Source organism: Amphiprion ocellaris, chromosome 6 (genome assembly GCF_022539595.1).
Source record: "Amphiprion ocellaris isolate individual 3 ecotype Okinawa chromosome 6, ASM2253959v1, whole genome shotgun sequence".
Taxonomy (NCBI): Eukaryota; Metazoa; Chordata; class Actinopteri; family Pomacentridae; genus Amphiprion; species Amphiprion ocellaris.
The window spans coordinates 22,235,676-22,250,207 of NC_072771.1; the positions used below are offsets into that span (position 1 = coordinate 22,235,676).

General features: G+C 37.7%; 1 long non-coding RNA gene across 1 annotated transcript; it reads left to right on the top strand.

Moving 5' to 3' along the window:
• Positions 1-332: 332 nt before the first annotated feature.
• Positions 333-8,323, top strand: LOC129349202 (uncharacterized). Its single transcript, XR_008602101.1, has 2 exons — positions 333-647; positions 5,106-8,323. It is a non-coding gene; the product is annotated as an uncharacterized LOC129349202 (long non-coding RNA).
• The last annotated feature ends 6,209 nt before the right edge of the window (positions 8,324-14,532 follow it).

Genomic DNA, 14,532 nt, shown 5'->3' on the forward strand with positions numbered 1-14,532 from the left:
TCCAAACGCTGGTTTAAGAGGGTTAGACGAGTATTTATTTGAAAGAGGAAGTTTACAACAACACAACATGGTGAGGGGGTTAAAAACAAATGGGTGTTAGTAAAATAAAAATAAATAAACAGAACTAAAAAGTGAACTTCATGTTGACATTGATGGGGCATTCAACCAGGAACAAAGTAAAAGATAATCAATACGAAAAAAAACTCTTCCTGTTTCACCTCTTAAAACCCAAAAACACACCACAGTAGCACCCTAAACTAAAACTACCAATGGGTTCCCTGTTTTCCTTTCTGAACAAGTCAAAGGTCCCTCTCTATCTCCCTATACATCCACCAACCACTGGAACACATGTCCAAAGTTCTGCGGGGCCAGCTCAGCTTCCCCTCAGAAGAAGTGCAACCACCTGCCAGATGAAGGAGCCTTTTGAGAGGCAGCTGGCATCGTGATTGGACTGTACTTTGGCCTGTTCCAAATCCAGCTTCAGCTCCAGAGACGGCAGGCGGGACGAGTCAACGGAGGCCGGGTGGACGAAGGGCATGCAGCTGAGTACAATCCAGAAACAACAGAGGAGGAGTGCAGTGGCCCAGGGCCACAACACACAGAGTAGCATCGTATGTCTCTTAGAAAACATCATAGTAGAGCCTTTGGTATGAAAAAAACACCATCATATACATCAAATATTGTACAAATAACAAGTCAAAGGGAAAGAGACATACATTGTAGAATTGTAGTAATTGTGGGCTGACTGATTTACTGATTATCAGTATTTTATTTTTTACTGATTTACGGTAATAAATACATTTAAAAATGGTGCTACTTTGGCTCTGAACCTTAATCTACCTGTGGTCGCTCTGTCTTCTGGAGTGATTTGATTGGTTATACGTCACGAATAAAACTCCTTTAACTTAACATCTGTAAACAAAACAAAAACGTATCAACAAAGTTTCCTGTTTGTGTTCTTCTAAGTTTAACTCCAAGATTTTAACTACTTTCATTTACTGCAAATGAATATCTACTCCAAATGTCTCACTAATAATCATTATCAGCCTTAAAAACCCACAAAACACCCCTCTATACTCGACCACACTTAGTACAGTCCGGTTCCCCCTTCTATAAATCTGCTTGGAATCGTCCACTTCCTGTTTGTCAAAGTGGCCTTCTACCTGGACAGGTTTTGTTGGAGCTCATGCAACAAACATTTTGGGTAACTGCACTTTAATATGGATGGATGACACTGAATTAGAGTCTGTTTTAATGAGACTGAGTTAAGATGTGTAGCTCTGTCATTAAATAGGAAATTATTTCTCAGAATTCACAGAGAAAAGTCTGAAATGTTTGCTAGGTTAGCGTCTCATGTTCTTTGGCTCAGCTAAAGCTAACTCTCTCCAACTTCTGGATCTCTTGAGTTGCTTGTTGTTAAAATATCTTGCTAGTGGTGCTGAAGCTCAGAAAGTCTGAGATGTTTGTTCAAAATCAGCTCATTCTCAAGTCTTGTCTGAACTGTCCTCTTTAGTTTGAACTTTCCCTAAACTTAGGAGTTAATGACAGAGCAGCACATCCAGACTCAGTCTCATTTATATAGAGATTAAACTTCAGTGTCATTCATTGATGTTAAAGTGCAGTTTTTCAAATGTTTCTTGCACGTACTCCCGACCAAACCAGTCCAGGTGGAAGACGATGTGAAGAGAAAGCTCCAGAGGATGAATATCACACATTTACGTTGGAAATAAATGTCCTTTAATTAGACGTCATGCAAAAGTTGGATTTCCCTTTAATGATGTTCAAATCTATGTTGAGTGTTTTGTTGATGTTGGTTTCTAAATGTTTTCTGACACTCGGCCCCAAAGATTAAAACCTTTTACGGCTCACAAGCTACAACAATTCACACATTATCAACTATCTTTCTGACTAAACTAAGATAAAAAGTGAAAAACTGCCTGATTCCTGCATCATGAATGTAAATCTTTTTGGTTTTTATGGCAATAAACTGAATATATTTGGGTTTGACATTTTATAAACCAAAACAAGAAATTAATTAGTGGAGAAAACAATCAACAGATTAATGGACAAAGAAAATGTGTTTTCCAACATATATGGCTGAATTACTCCAACATTACAAGATACATACAATTTGAATTCAATTTTATTCATATAACGCCAATTACAGGTCAAATTGTCTCAAAACACCTTATATTTTTTTTGTCATATTTAAAATATGACAAAGTAAGAAATTTAAAGCTCTTGACTAATCCAATTTATTATTTGGTTTTTAAGACACTAATGGACAATTAAAATAACTTTCTCCACTAAAACTAATAAATGAGGTCAAATAGAAGGAAGAGTTTTAAATACTGCAGTCACACGATGACAAGAATAAAATTTGTCAACAAAAAGTAAATCTGCTGGTGGATTCCATAAAAGTCCTAATAAACAGTAATAAAGTGTGATACTAAAGGTTTGTGGTGCTAAAAATGTCCAAGTAAAGATATGAAGTTGAACATGTGGATGGAGGTTGATAAAAGTTGACCTCCCTTCATTTCTCTGGAGCGATTTTATGGATGGTGGTTAAAGACCTGCTCTTCTAGTGGTCTTCCTTCTAGTGGCTGTAAAAAGTCAGTCCATCCTGGCCGACATCAACACCTCTTCATGACAACTTGTTCTGCCTCGGACCTGGTGGAAACTCCAGAAACTGGGGAAAACCTGTCGAGACTCGAGGAACTCATCGAGACTCGAAGAACTCGTGGGGCGGGGGAAGGTGTGGTGGGTGGTGGGGGGAGGTGGGGGAGTAGAGGGGGGAGGCCGCCACCCACCTCCCCGCCTACTCTCCGCCCTGACTCCACCCAGACTCCGCCTTGGCTCCACCCATGTGGTGACTTCAGCAACTACGATGCCAAAGGGACGACGAATTTATTTCTTTTTATCTGATCTGTAGCTCAGTGAGTTAAGGATTTGCCTATGGAGCTGCAGGTCGCAGGTTCAAGACCAGACACTTCTTAAATTTTCATCAAAATTCTGACAAAGACAAAGAAAGAAAACTGCCATCGGTGGGTCTTGAACCTGCGACCTTCTGCTTGGTAGTCCGTCTTCTTATCCCCTGAGCTATTCGCTCAGATACTAATTCTTCTTTTTTTTGCGCATTTATCATCTATTTTTTGTCGTTTTCGAGTTTTTTTTTAACTCGAGTCTCGACTCGACCGTTTTTCTCAGGAGGTTGGACTTCCGCCTTTGTGTTGGAGGGTTGAACCCTCAGTTCCAAGACTTTCCAAAGCCTCCACACCTCCCGAGTCCTCAGGACCTGAGCTTTCACACAGTCTGAGGGCTGAAATTTTCTAAGTCCCACAGTAGTTCTCTGTTAGTTTGAACCTTCAGACAGTCTGAGGGCTGAAATTTTCTAAGTCCCACAGTAGTTCTCTGTTAGTTTGAACCTTCAGACAGTCTGAGGACTGAAATCTTCTAAGTTTCTCAGTACTTCTCTGTTAGTTTGAACCTTTAGACAGTCTGAGGACTGAAAACCTAAAAGTTCTTGAGTAGTTCTCTGTTAGTTTGAACCTTCAGACACTCTGAGGACTGAAGTTTTAAAAGTTTCTCAGTACTTCTCTGTTAGTTTGAACTTTCTGGTTAACAGAAGCCTTAAAACTTGTGACCATGAGTCTTGATTTCACATTTAGACCATCCATCTGAGTTCTTCTCAGACCTTCACCTGTGGGTTTTTTAGAAGTCCTCAACAAACTTTGATTCTTTTCACTGAACAGTAAAGTTTGTGGAGATCAGAAGGTAACATTAGTTTGATCGATGCCTTCAACTACTAGTAGACCTTATCTGGAAAGCAGTTTTCTGAAATGAGTTCTTAGTAAATCTGTCCACAATCAAACCAAGAACATAGAAAGAGGAAATGTTTGAAGAAACAACTTGAGGTTTTCATTTCAGACTAGAAATCACTTTAAGACCTTGATCTGTTTTTGCTCTTTTTTATCGTTTTATTGTCTCTTCTGTTTAATTTGATCTTCTAAAGTCTAACTGGTGTCTTTTCAAATCTTTTGTCTATAGTTTGATTCTTCTTAAATGTTTAGTTTTGCTCTTTTCTCACCTTTTATTCTTTTCTAATGTCTGATTTGATTTCCAAATGTTTTGTCTTTTTAATGTTTGTTGTTTTTTCAAATGTTTTATCGGCTTGTTTGAAAAATTTCCTTTTCTTTCCCAGTGTTTAATTTTTCGATTAAATCTTTGTGAAGGTTTTCCTTTTTAAATGTTTTACCACCTTTTAATGTTTAATTTTCTTTTTAAATGCTTCATTGTATTTTCTGTTCAATTCCTATTTAAAGTTTTATTGTCTAATTAAACATTTAATGTTTTAATTAAACGTTTTGTCTTTTTAAAGGTTTAATAATCTAATTAAATGTTTTGTATTTTTTTAAAAATGTATAATATTCTTCTTGTTTAATTGTATTTTTAAATGTTTAATTATCTAAAATATTTCATCTTTAATGTTTAATAGTTTTGTTAAAAAATTTTTGTTTAATTTCATAATTACATGTTTTGTATCTTCTGTTTAATTATCTAATTAAATATTTTGTCTGTTTAATATCATTTAATTGTATTTAATATTTAATTTCCTTTTTAAAAGTTTTATTGTATTAATTTTTTTCCTTTGATTTAATTGCTTTCTTAAATGTAGTTTATTTCTTTAATCTTTATTTCTGTCAAGATTTTAACCCCAACCTTAAGAATAAAACAAACCCTTAAATCACAACGAAAATACTTCTGTTGTCACAATCATGAGTTAGTCAATTATTCAGTTTATCAATTCAACTTTATTTGTTTAGCACCTTTCACACAGATGACAAAACTAAACAAGCAAAGAGAAAAAACTATGCTAAAACTATGATTAAAACTCAGAAACATTTTTAAAAAATAATAATAATAATAAAGTATGTGTCCAGGGGATGGAGGGAGTTTATTGAAGTCTTCTTGGGCTCACATGGTAAATCATTTAAAATATAAACTTGATATTCAGTCTAAGGAAACTGGAAACTGCAGAGCGACAGAAGAACCAACAATATCTCCTGTTTTCTCCTTTAATGAGTCGACTCTTCTTGTGCTTTCAGACAAAAGAACTACAGACTCTTCACAACCTGCTCAAACTCTTGGTACAGGACCTCACCACACGGGTCAAGAAGGTTTCTGTCTCATTTCTACTCTGAAGCTCACCTTCTCCTGCTCAAACTGTTGACAAATGTTTCTGCTGCTCTACAGTCTGGTCTCCAGAACTTTCTAAAAACTCTCAAAGTCTCTTCTGCTGCAGGTTGCTTTGTAGAACTGTTCCAGAAAACCTCACTAAACCACATGGAGGGGCCTCAAGATAGTCGTCCAAATGAAACCGTACAAAAACCAAACTAGCACAAGCCAAACGCTAAAGTCTCCTGCAGCCTACCAGAGAACCTCTGAGAACAGAGAATCAGGACAGGAACTCTTACCTTCTGGACAACCAACGTTGGTTCATAAACAAGAATACAGAATGTGTCTGACCAAAAACCTCTGAAGACTCACTACAGCCAAGATAAAGACACAACTCAGCTGCACCAAATCCACTAATCACTGCACACATTAGCACCATGTGCTAACTGTGGCTAAAGAACCACATTTACCAAGACAACTATCCAGTACAAAGCCCTAAAACACACCAAGAAACACATTAAAGACGATTTTACTGCTGGAAGCTGCAAGCCAACGCCTAAAGAACAAACTGAAGCAATGGAGCCAAACACAGCTCAGTGGTGAAGAGAAGCAGAGGAAATGTTTGGCTGCAGCTAAATAAAGCAGGAAGAGACTGAGCTGCTCAGGTGTTCCTGATAACGCCTAGCAGCCACCTGGACAGCCAATAGGAACACAGCTTACTGGAAGTCCAGAGGGCTGGGTTAGTGAAGTAAATTTAGTTTAAAATTGAGGCAGAAAGTTAATAAAGAAAGTTGAAAACCACCTTCTGCTACCTGAAATCTCTGAGTTTTCACACAAAGAACACCTGAACATGTCAAACTGGTTCCATAGTAGAACCCTCATTGTAAAAACGTCATAGTATGGTGTGTTGCTCAAAAAACATTACCACCCGGCTGTCTAGGGTCGCCAAGGAGCAACACAAAAACAGGACAAACGCTGGTTTTCAGGGGGTTAGGAGGATATTTATTTGAAATAGTAAGTTTACAACAACACATGTGAGCAGAAAAATCACAAAGTCTGTCTTTAGTTCAGCTGAAAATATTAGTTTTTGTCTTTTTTATTGACCAAACTTTTCAGGAAGTAGATGAAGAATAATTAAAGCTCTCATGTAGAAGTTCAACTTATTTTGGATCCTTGTGGAGAGTTTAATCTTAGAGTTTGTAAAGCTGTTGAGTTTTTAGAGTCACATGGATTGTTTTGACATTTAATAACCGAGTCCTGAAATAAATTACAGTTGTGGATTTCTGTCATTTAGTCTGGACTAAACAAATAACAGCAGCATAAATCTCAAACATCATTATGAGTCTGGATTGAGGTTTCTCACTTGATAATGATCAAAACATGAAATTGAGGTTGGTTTAAAGGAATATTCCCCCTTAAATCTTTGAATGTTGACCTAAAAGGTTGGTTTCAGGAAGTATTCCACCTCCAAGGTCCTCACACATCCACCTTAAAGGAACATTCCACCAAAAATCCTTGGACATGCACCTAAAATGTTGCTTTAACCGAGTATTCCATCCAGAATCCTCAAAGAGACCGGAGGGGCTAAAAGGAACACTCCACCTAAAACCTCAAATATAGACCCCAAAGGGTGGTTTAGAAAAAAATCCTTCAATGTAAACCAAAAAAGTTAGTATGGAGGAATATTCCACCTGAAATGTAGACCTGAGAAGTTGGTTTGGAAGAATATACCATCCTAAACATCCTTAAATGTAGACTAAAAGACGGTTTGGAAGAAAATTCCACCTAAAATCCTCCAATGTAGACCTAAAAGGTGAGTTTCATGGTATATTCCACCTAAAATTCACTACTGTAGACCTTGGAGGTTGGTCTGATGGTATATTCCACCCAACATCCTTGAACATAAACTTTAAAAGTTCGTTCAAAGGAATATTCCACCTAAAATCCTTCAATGTAGACCAAAAAATCTTGGTGTAAAGGAGTATTACACCTTAAATGTAGACCTAAAGGATGGTTTGGAGTAATATTCTACTCTAAAATCTTCCAATGTAGACCTAAAAGGTTGATCTGATGGTATATTCTACCCAACATCCTGGAACATTTACCTAAAAGGTTGGTTTAATGGTATATTCCCAGAAGAACCCTTGAACATTGGGCTTAATGGTATATTCCACCCAAAATACTTGTACATATACCAAGAAGTCAGTGTAAAGGAAATGTAGACGTAAAAGGATTGTTTAAAGGAATATTTAAATGATTATTTTCATTATTTAATAATCTGTTATCAGTCAGAACCCTGGCAAACCTATTTTCATCAGTTTTTTTTAGTGGAAGTCACAAATAAAGGAGCTCTTGGTTTTTCCCGGCGTTAGTGAGTCCAAAGCTGCTGTTTCAACACAGACACGTTCACATGCATCCACAAACCTCTCAGCACTCAAACACCCACAGACAGGAGGCCAGCTGGACCGAGGCTCGGTGGCGTCCTCAGACCCACGAGTCGGGGAGTCGGTGAACTTGTTGGTCCGGTTTGAAGGCCTCCATGTGGTCCACTAGAAGTCCACGTAGTCGGTGTTGGCTTTGAACTGCAGCGACTGGCCACCATCAGCTGGACCGGCTCGTCCTCGTAGGGCTCCTCCTGTAGCCTTGAAGGGACCACAGGAACATTCAGTAGCTGTTGGAGTTCTTCCTGTCAGGCTCCTGGTAGAACGGCTCTGAAGAATCTTGTACTTGTCTTACCTGGAACAATCTAACAGCCTAAACTGTTAACAGTGGTGTAAAGAAGCAAACACAGGCATAGATTAGGACTCAAACTAGATTTATTTTAGAAAACAAATCAGCTTAGAGGCATTTGTTCACACATGTGGCTGAATAGGAGGCCATCCAATCAGATTCGAGGTCTTCACTCTGTAGGTTGTTTGTTGGGTGAGACTCTTGGACCTCCATCAGCTGACGTGGATGTTTGATGGTCTTCTTCTCTAGTGCCAGATGATTCATCCATGAATTCAGCAGCTACAGACTGAAATGAAGCTCATGCTGCCGTTATTGAATTCCTGTTCCAGATCAAATGTTCAGAGCTCACCTTGAATGCATGCCGTCTGCTGTCTGATAGTTTTTCTCATTGTAGTCTTCAATAAAGTCTTTTTCCTCATGTCAGGATGTGGTGAGACTCTTTCTCAGTCGCTGCAGACGTCCCTCATTGTGCATCTCCAGAGAAGAAACAGAAAAACTGATCACTGCTTCAGCATCACAAACGCTCTCCAGCATTGAGAGTGTTTTAGGAATTCATTCATTGTGTTGTGAACTTTGAAGGAGCAGAAACTTTACAGCTGCCAAAGATATGAGCTCCAATTCTGGATGTTTTAGGAAATGAAGTTCATCAAATGAACACTTGATTATTGCTGATAACGCTCATTAAATTACTGAAGAAATCCAACATAAAAACCTGTAAACTCTCAGGCAGCTTTTGTTAAAGTTTGTCTATAATTCTATCATCATGTTCTGGAACCAGGACTCTGCAGAAGTTCCTTCAATCAGATACTTGTGCGTTTCTATTTAAGGCCTCAGGTCTGAACGTACAGCAGAGGATTAGAAAGGAGTGATTTTAATATTTAAATCAGTCCAGTAAATGTTTGGCGTGGAAATTATTAAAATTTTGATTTAGATAGATTTGTGTCAAATAATATTGTAGAGTCTCACTTAAATAGATCCAAATGAGTTCAGTGTATTTACATTTATAGAATATTTGATTTCTTAATCTCAATACTGTAGGGTCTGACCCTAAATATTATAATAATGATGTCAATTTAAATAATATTTTAGTGCAGAGTCATAAACTTTAATCAGCTAAACTTAAATAATAAATATCACTGTACAATCTTCAATTCATATTATTGAGGTAAATTTACATAAATCATGATATTCTAGAGTCTTAACTGGAATATTTCTAACATTAATCTTTTTTGTATTGTGCTGATAAACAACAATAACCCGACTTTCAGATAATATTTGTTGTCTGTGATTGTGAGACTAAATTCCTCCACATTCTGGAACTGGACTGCATTTCCCAAAATGGAAACATGGACAGAATTTAACACTCATGTATCCATGGCAACGCTAACATTTCTGCTTCTTACCAAAGTTCACAACACAAGTAAAGATTTTAATGTAAAACTTCAGGGATGACTGCTAACCATAAGTATTCTGATCAATACTTCATGATCAATATCAGGACAGATGTTACAACTCCAGCTGTTGCATTAGACTGCAGTTATTCACAGAGAAATTAAAACATCACATTCCTCATAAAAACTAGATGGGACTTTTATTAAATAAAGTGTTGGTGAATAAACAGTGTAAAAAGTGCAAAGCAGCTCCATTAAATCAGGAGATGTGAGACTTCCACAGCATAGATCACCATCTGCTGTGTTGATTCATAGCCGAATGTCAGAATGAACTGAGATAGAAAAGCTGCTTTGAGCTGCAACATTACGGTCTGACAATCCAACACCATCACAGTTTTCATCTGGTTGTTTTGCTTCAACATGCTGTGAAGTTCAGTTTTTACCTGAATCAATACAGAGATTCTATTTCCAACTAAGACTGGAATAAAAATTAGAATGTTATGAGGTTATTAATGCAACTAAATCCTTTCAGATGGAAGGATTTACTTCTAAGTTCTAATTCAAGTTTCAGTTGTAGCACATTGCATTCACAAAGAAAAACAGTGATACCTTCATAGCAACATTTAATAAACCTAAAGCTTCCCTGTTAGCACATTGGTGGAGTTTGTTACTGAGCATCTGAACCTTAAATCCAGTGACACGACCATCTTCAGTCGAGGCCAGTCAGAGAACTTCAAGACCTTCCATCAGCTGGACCAGATGTGGCATCAGCTCCCTCTGAACATCTGGATGACAGGAGAAAAGATAGAAATCAAACACAGATCACAGAAATACAATTTATTCACTTTCATCATTTTATAAAAGTAGCATGAACTTTATTAAAGCTTGACAATATCACTAATGAAAGTAAATGTTTTTATCTCGTGTTGAAGCTAAATTTAAAGTCAATTTTAATGACAGTTTATCCTGAGAGGAGTGAGAATGGAGCTTTTCTTTCCTTTGTAGAATATTCCCTCAAAATATTCTGTTTATTATTGGCTTTAGAAGCATTTTTCTTTACTTATTTACTTTTAGATACCTCAGACTGATACACTTTGCTGGTTTGCAGATAATTTCATGCACAATCACAATAAAGATCTTCTATTATAACATATTTTGCTAAAACAAGAACTGCAAACCTTCTCAACCATCTCTCAGGCTGCAAAATTCCAACTGCGACCAAGAATTAGCTGATGTAGTTATTATTATAATCTTTACTGAACCAGCCCTGGAATTAATAAAAATCTGTATATGGATATGATTTTCTCTGATGGGACAACTATGGAAGCCGTAGTAACAATTAACTATCCTTTGAAGGGAAAGATTAGGTCTTCTTCAGGTGGATTAAAAAAAATGCTCTCCCTTAAAAAAAAAAAAAAAAGTATATAATAAAGTAAATCTCTTCTGCACTGCACACATACTACACTTTTGTATAACTCTGGATGTCAGAGTAAAGGCAGACAGATCCACCAATCAGCCACAACATTCTGACCACTGACAGCTGAAGAGAACAACATCCATCATCTTGTTCTAATGTAACGTTCTGCTGGGAAACCTTGACGTTCATGTGGATGTTTGACATGTACCACCACCTAAACACTGCAGGACAAACAACCCCCTAGTCTCCATGGCAACAGCAGTCCTTGATGCCAGCTGCCACCCTCAGCAGGACAAACTAAAACTGCTACTACAGGAGTGGTCCGAGGAACACGACAGAGCTAAGCTGTTCACCTGGGTTCCACACTCCCCACATCCAGATCTGATGGAGCATCTGTGGGATGGTCCAGGTTCAGCCTGGTCTAGGTAGGACCCACCCTGCAGCCCACAGGATCCACAGAATCCACAGGACATCCCCAGAGGTTCTGATGAACCACTGAGTCAGAGGAGTTTTAGCAGCATAAAGGGACCAACACAGTATTAGTCAGGTGGTCAGAATGTTATACTGTTATATTGTCATGCTGATTATATGATCAGTAAATGTTACCATCAATTATATCGTCCACATTGATCAGGGAAAAAAAAAAAACAATTATCAGTTCATTCAGAAACTGTGGGGTTAAACCTAAAAACACAGACCTCAACAGCAGTTTGTTTCAAAGCAGAACACCAGCTGGTTTTCACTAAAGAAGTTTTAAGAGAAACAATTAAATGACAGTTTTGTTCTCATTAAGTTCACAGAGTCAGAGTCAGCCAAAATAATGTAGACACATCGGGAAAAGAAAAACTTTTATAAATATTTCATTTGTATAAGTACTTCTACACATATAGATTCCTCTTTCTAAGTTCGATCAAATCACGATAACTCTGTGTCCTGTTGTACGATGTCAACAAGTGACGTCTACAACACAACAGAAATGTCTGGAAGCCAGTGGCCACCACTTTGAGCACCTCTTGTAATTGTAGAGGCCAAAGATAACTTTTATTAATCTCGTGATGTCTGAATAAATTTGGTATTGAAATATTTATGCAAGTTTTTCTTTTCCTGATGTGTGTAAACATTATTTTGGCTGACTCTGTATAATGGGTTTCTGACAGGTCACCAGACAACATCTTTTTATAATAATGACAAACATACCTGCATTCTACAGGAGTGATTTTCCTCATGTGCAGGTAAAGATGTGTGAGGAGCTTAGAGATGACAGGAGCAGGAGTCATCCTCACTAATTCAGCTTCAATCTAGAAACAGAAAGACCACAAACAACCACACTGATATACTCTCAAACGTTCAACCTCACAGCCTCAAAATATCTGTTTAGAAAGTGTTGTGCTTTTAAATTCTGCTGAAAGCATTGACAGACATTCTCTTACAAGGTTGTGTAAAAAGCAGCCTGTCCTCTGAGCTACTGAGAAATTTTCCTGAACAAAGTTTCTACGTGTAAATCAGCTCAACAAAAACTAAAGCCTCAGTCAGAGATAACAGGTATCGCAAATTATAAAGAACTTTCTTTGTTAACTCAGACTTTCTGCTTCAACCTCACATAAAAAGGGGATTTTAACTCGTCAAGTGACTGAAAATGAACGGCTTGTGCAGTTCTAGATCCAAAAGTAGGATGTTTCAACTCATGTTTTACTACAAATACATGCAGTAATAAATAAATACAATGGCTGGTTGTTAGTTTATTCATTATTAATGTCATTTTATATATTGGATTGAACTTGAGCAGTGGAAGAGAGAAGGAATTTAATGAAATTATGGAGATTCAGAGATGTAATGTTGTGCAATGTTAAGTTAAGCGCAGTTTAATTCAAACCAGGTGAATGTTAAACTTCAGTGCAGCTGAACGGGTTTCAGTTAACCTTAAAGTAAAATAACTTTTTTAAAAGCTAAAATACACAGCAGAGAAATACAGGTTGAGAAGTTCACTCTGATAATGACGGACAGCTGCAGCGGCAACTAACACAGGTGTTCAGCGGTAAGTTAGCCACCTGTGTTAATTAGCCCGCTAGCTATCTTAGCCGCTTAGCTAGCTAACGCGTCCAGACCAACTGCTCAAACACAACAAAACACAACCCTTCACAAGTAGCTGACTCAACGTACAACAAAATAACGCTACAGGTTAGAAGTATTTATCTTCTTACCGTGTTTTACTCCAAAAACAAGGTCAATAGCAGCCAGAGATGGTGATGTTACGAGAGGTGCCGAGGCTTCGAAGCGTGTGCCGAGTAATGAACCGGGGGGGGGGGGGGGCGTGTCCACGAAGCGCGTATCGAGGCTTGCTTCATTTAGGGGAGGAGCCAAAATGATGACGTTCAAAGCCTCGCAAGCAGGTCGGACCACGTGACTGGTTCAGGAAGTGGTTCGCAGGTTTGACGGGCAGTGAAACACAATAGATTCCCCGTTCACATTTGTTGGATTTTTACTTGCTGTATCTTTGCATTCAATCGGTTTGAGACTCTTTTTTTTATAGAACCAGCCAGAAAGAGAAGATTCTCCCCTGTCTGGGAACACTTTGACCTGATTTCTCTTAATAAAGTAGGCACATAACAAGTGAAGTGTAATATGAATAACTGTGACAACACCACACACCGCTTGTTCTAATTTCTTCTTTTTCTGGTATTTTAAAAGGTTGTCTGTTGTGTTCCAAGGAGCTAGAGAAATATTGTCTAAAAAAAGAAGCCGCCTGAATCCCAGCACTGTGGAAAAATTTATATTTTTGAATAAAAACAAATAAAATGTTGTCCCTACTTTTGTTTTACAGATTGTCACTGGTACCACACGCACAGTCACAAAACAACAAGTAGCAAAAGCACAATGAATTTTATTTATATAGCCCTTATTACAATTAAAAATATCTAAGCACTTTACAGAAAGCCAGAACCTGACATCAATCAAGCAGTCAAGCTACAAATCTGAAATCTCTTCAATTTGTTTCCATTTCCCCCTCTGTCCGTGCTATCAGGAAAAGCAGACACTATATGAAGTATATTACTTGTTTATTGGCATTATCATTTAAGCACAATTCAAAGCTTCACATAGCAGAGCTCGTGTCATTATAGGCGCTCTGCCTGTTTTACTTTTATTTGTCCAGTTGATGGCGCAGTAGAGTAAATGAAGCACCATGAAGCTTCGAACCACGAGTGAAACAATTGGATGGAAAGCATCAATGCTTCATGAAGCTTCATCTCGCCATCACTAGCCAGAGATGCTACCAGACGTGCCGACCATAGATATACATAGACTAGACACGCTAGCACGCTGTCTTCTATATTATCTATGGTCTGACCAATCACTGCTCTCTGGCTCCGCCCTCTGAGAATCTTGTTGTCGTTTGGCTCCACACTTGCTAATGACCACTTCCGGTCTCAGAAAATGACAAAACTGACCTTTTTTCGTTTCTGTCTCTTACTGATTTTACTTTCTTGTTATTCTAAATATAAAACGAAAATCAAAGCATTTAAAAAAAAATCGTATATCCCTTTTTGATCACGAAAAGGAAAACCGCCTTGTATTTCAATTTTAATTTTTGTATTTTAAAACGAAAATCAAATAACCACTCGTTTTGTGTTTTTCAATACCCGTTTCAGAACGGAAAATCCAATTACCAGATCCGTACACGGACCCAAAATGCACATCATAGTATTATTTTTATTTTCAAACTGAATGACAATTATAATCACCAGTTTCAAGCAGGATTATGTCATCCTGTTCGCCAGTGTCAAGTAATCTGTTGTCTGTTGTTTTTGTTACTATCATGAA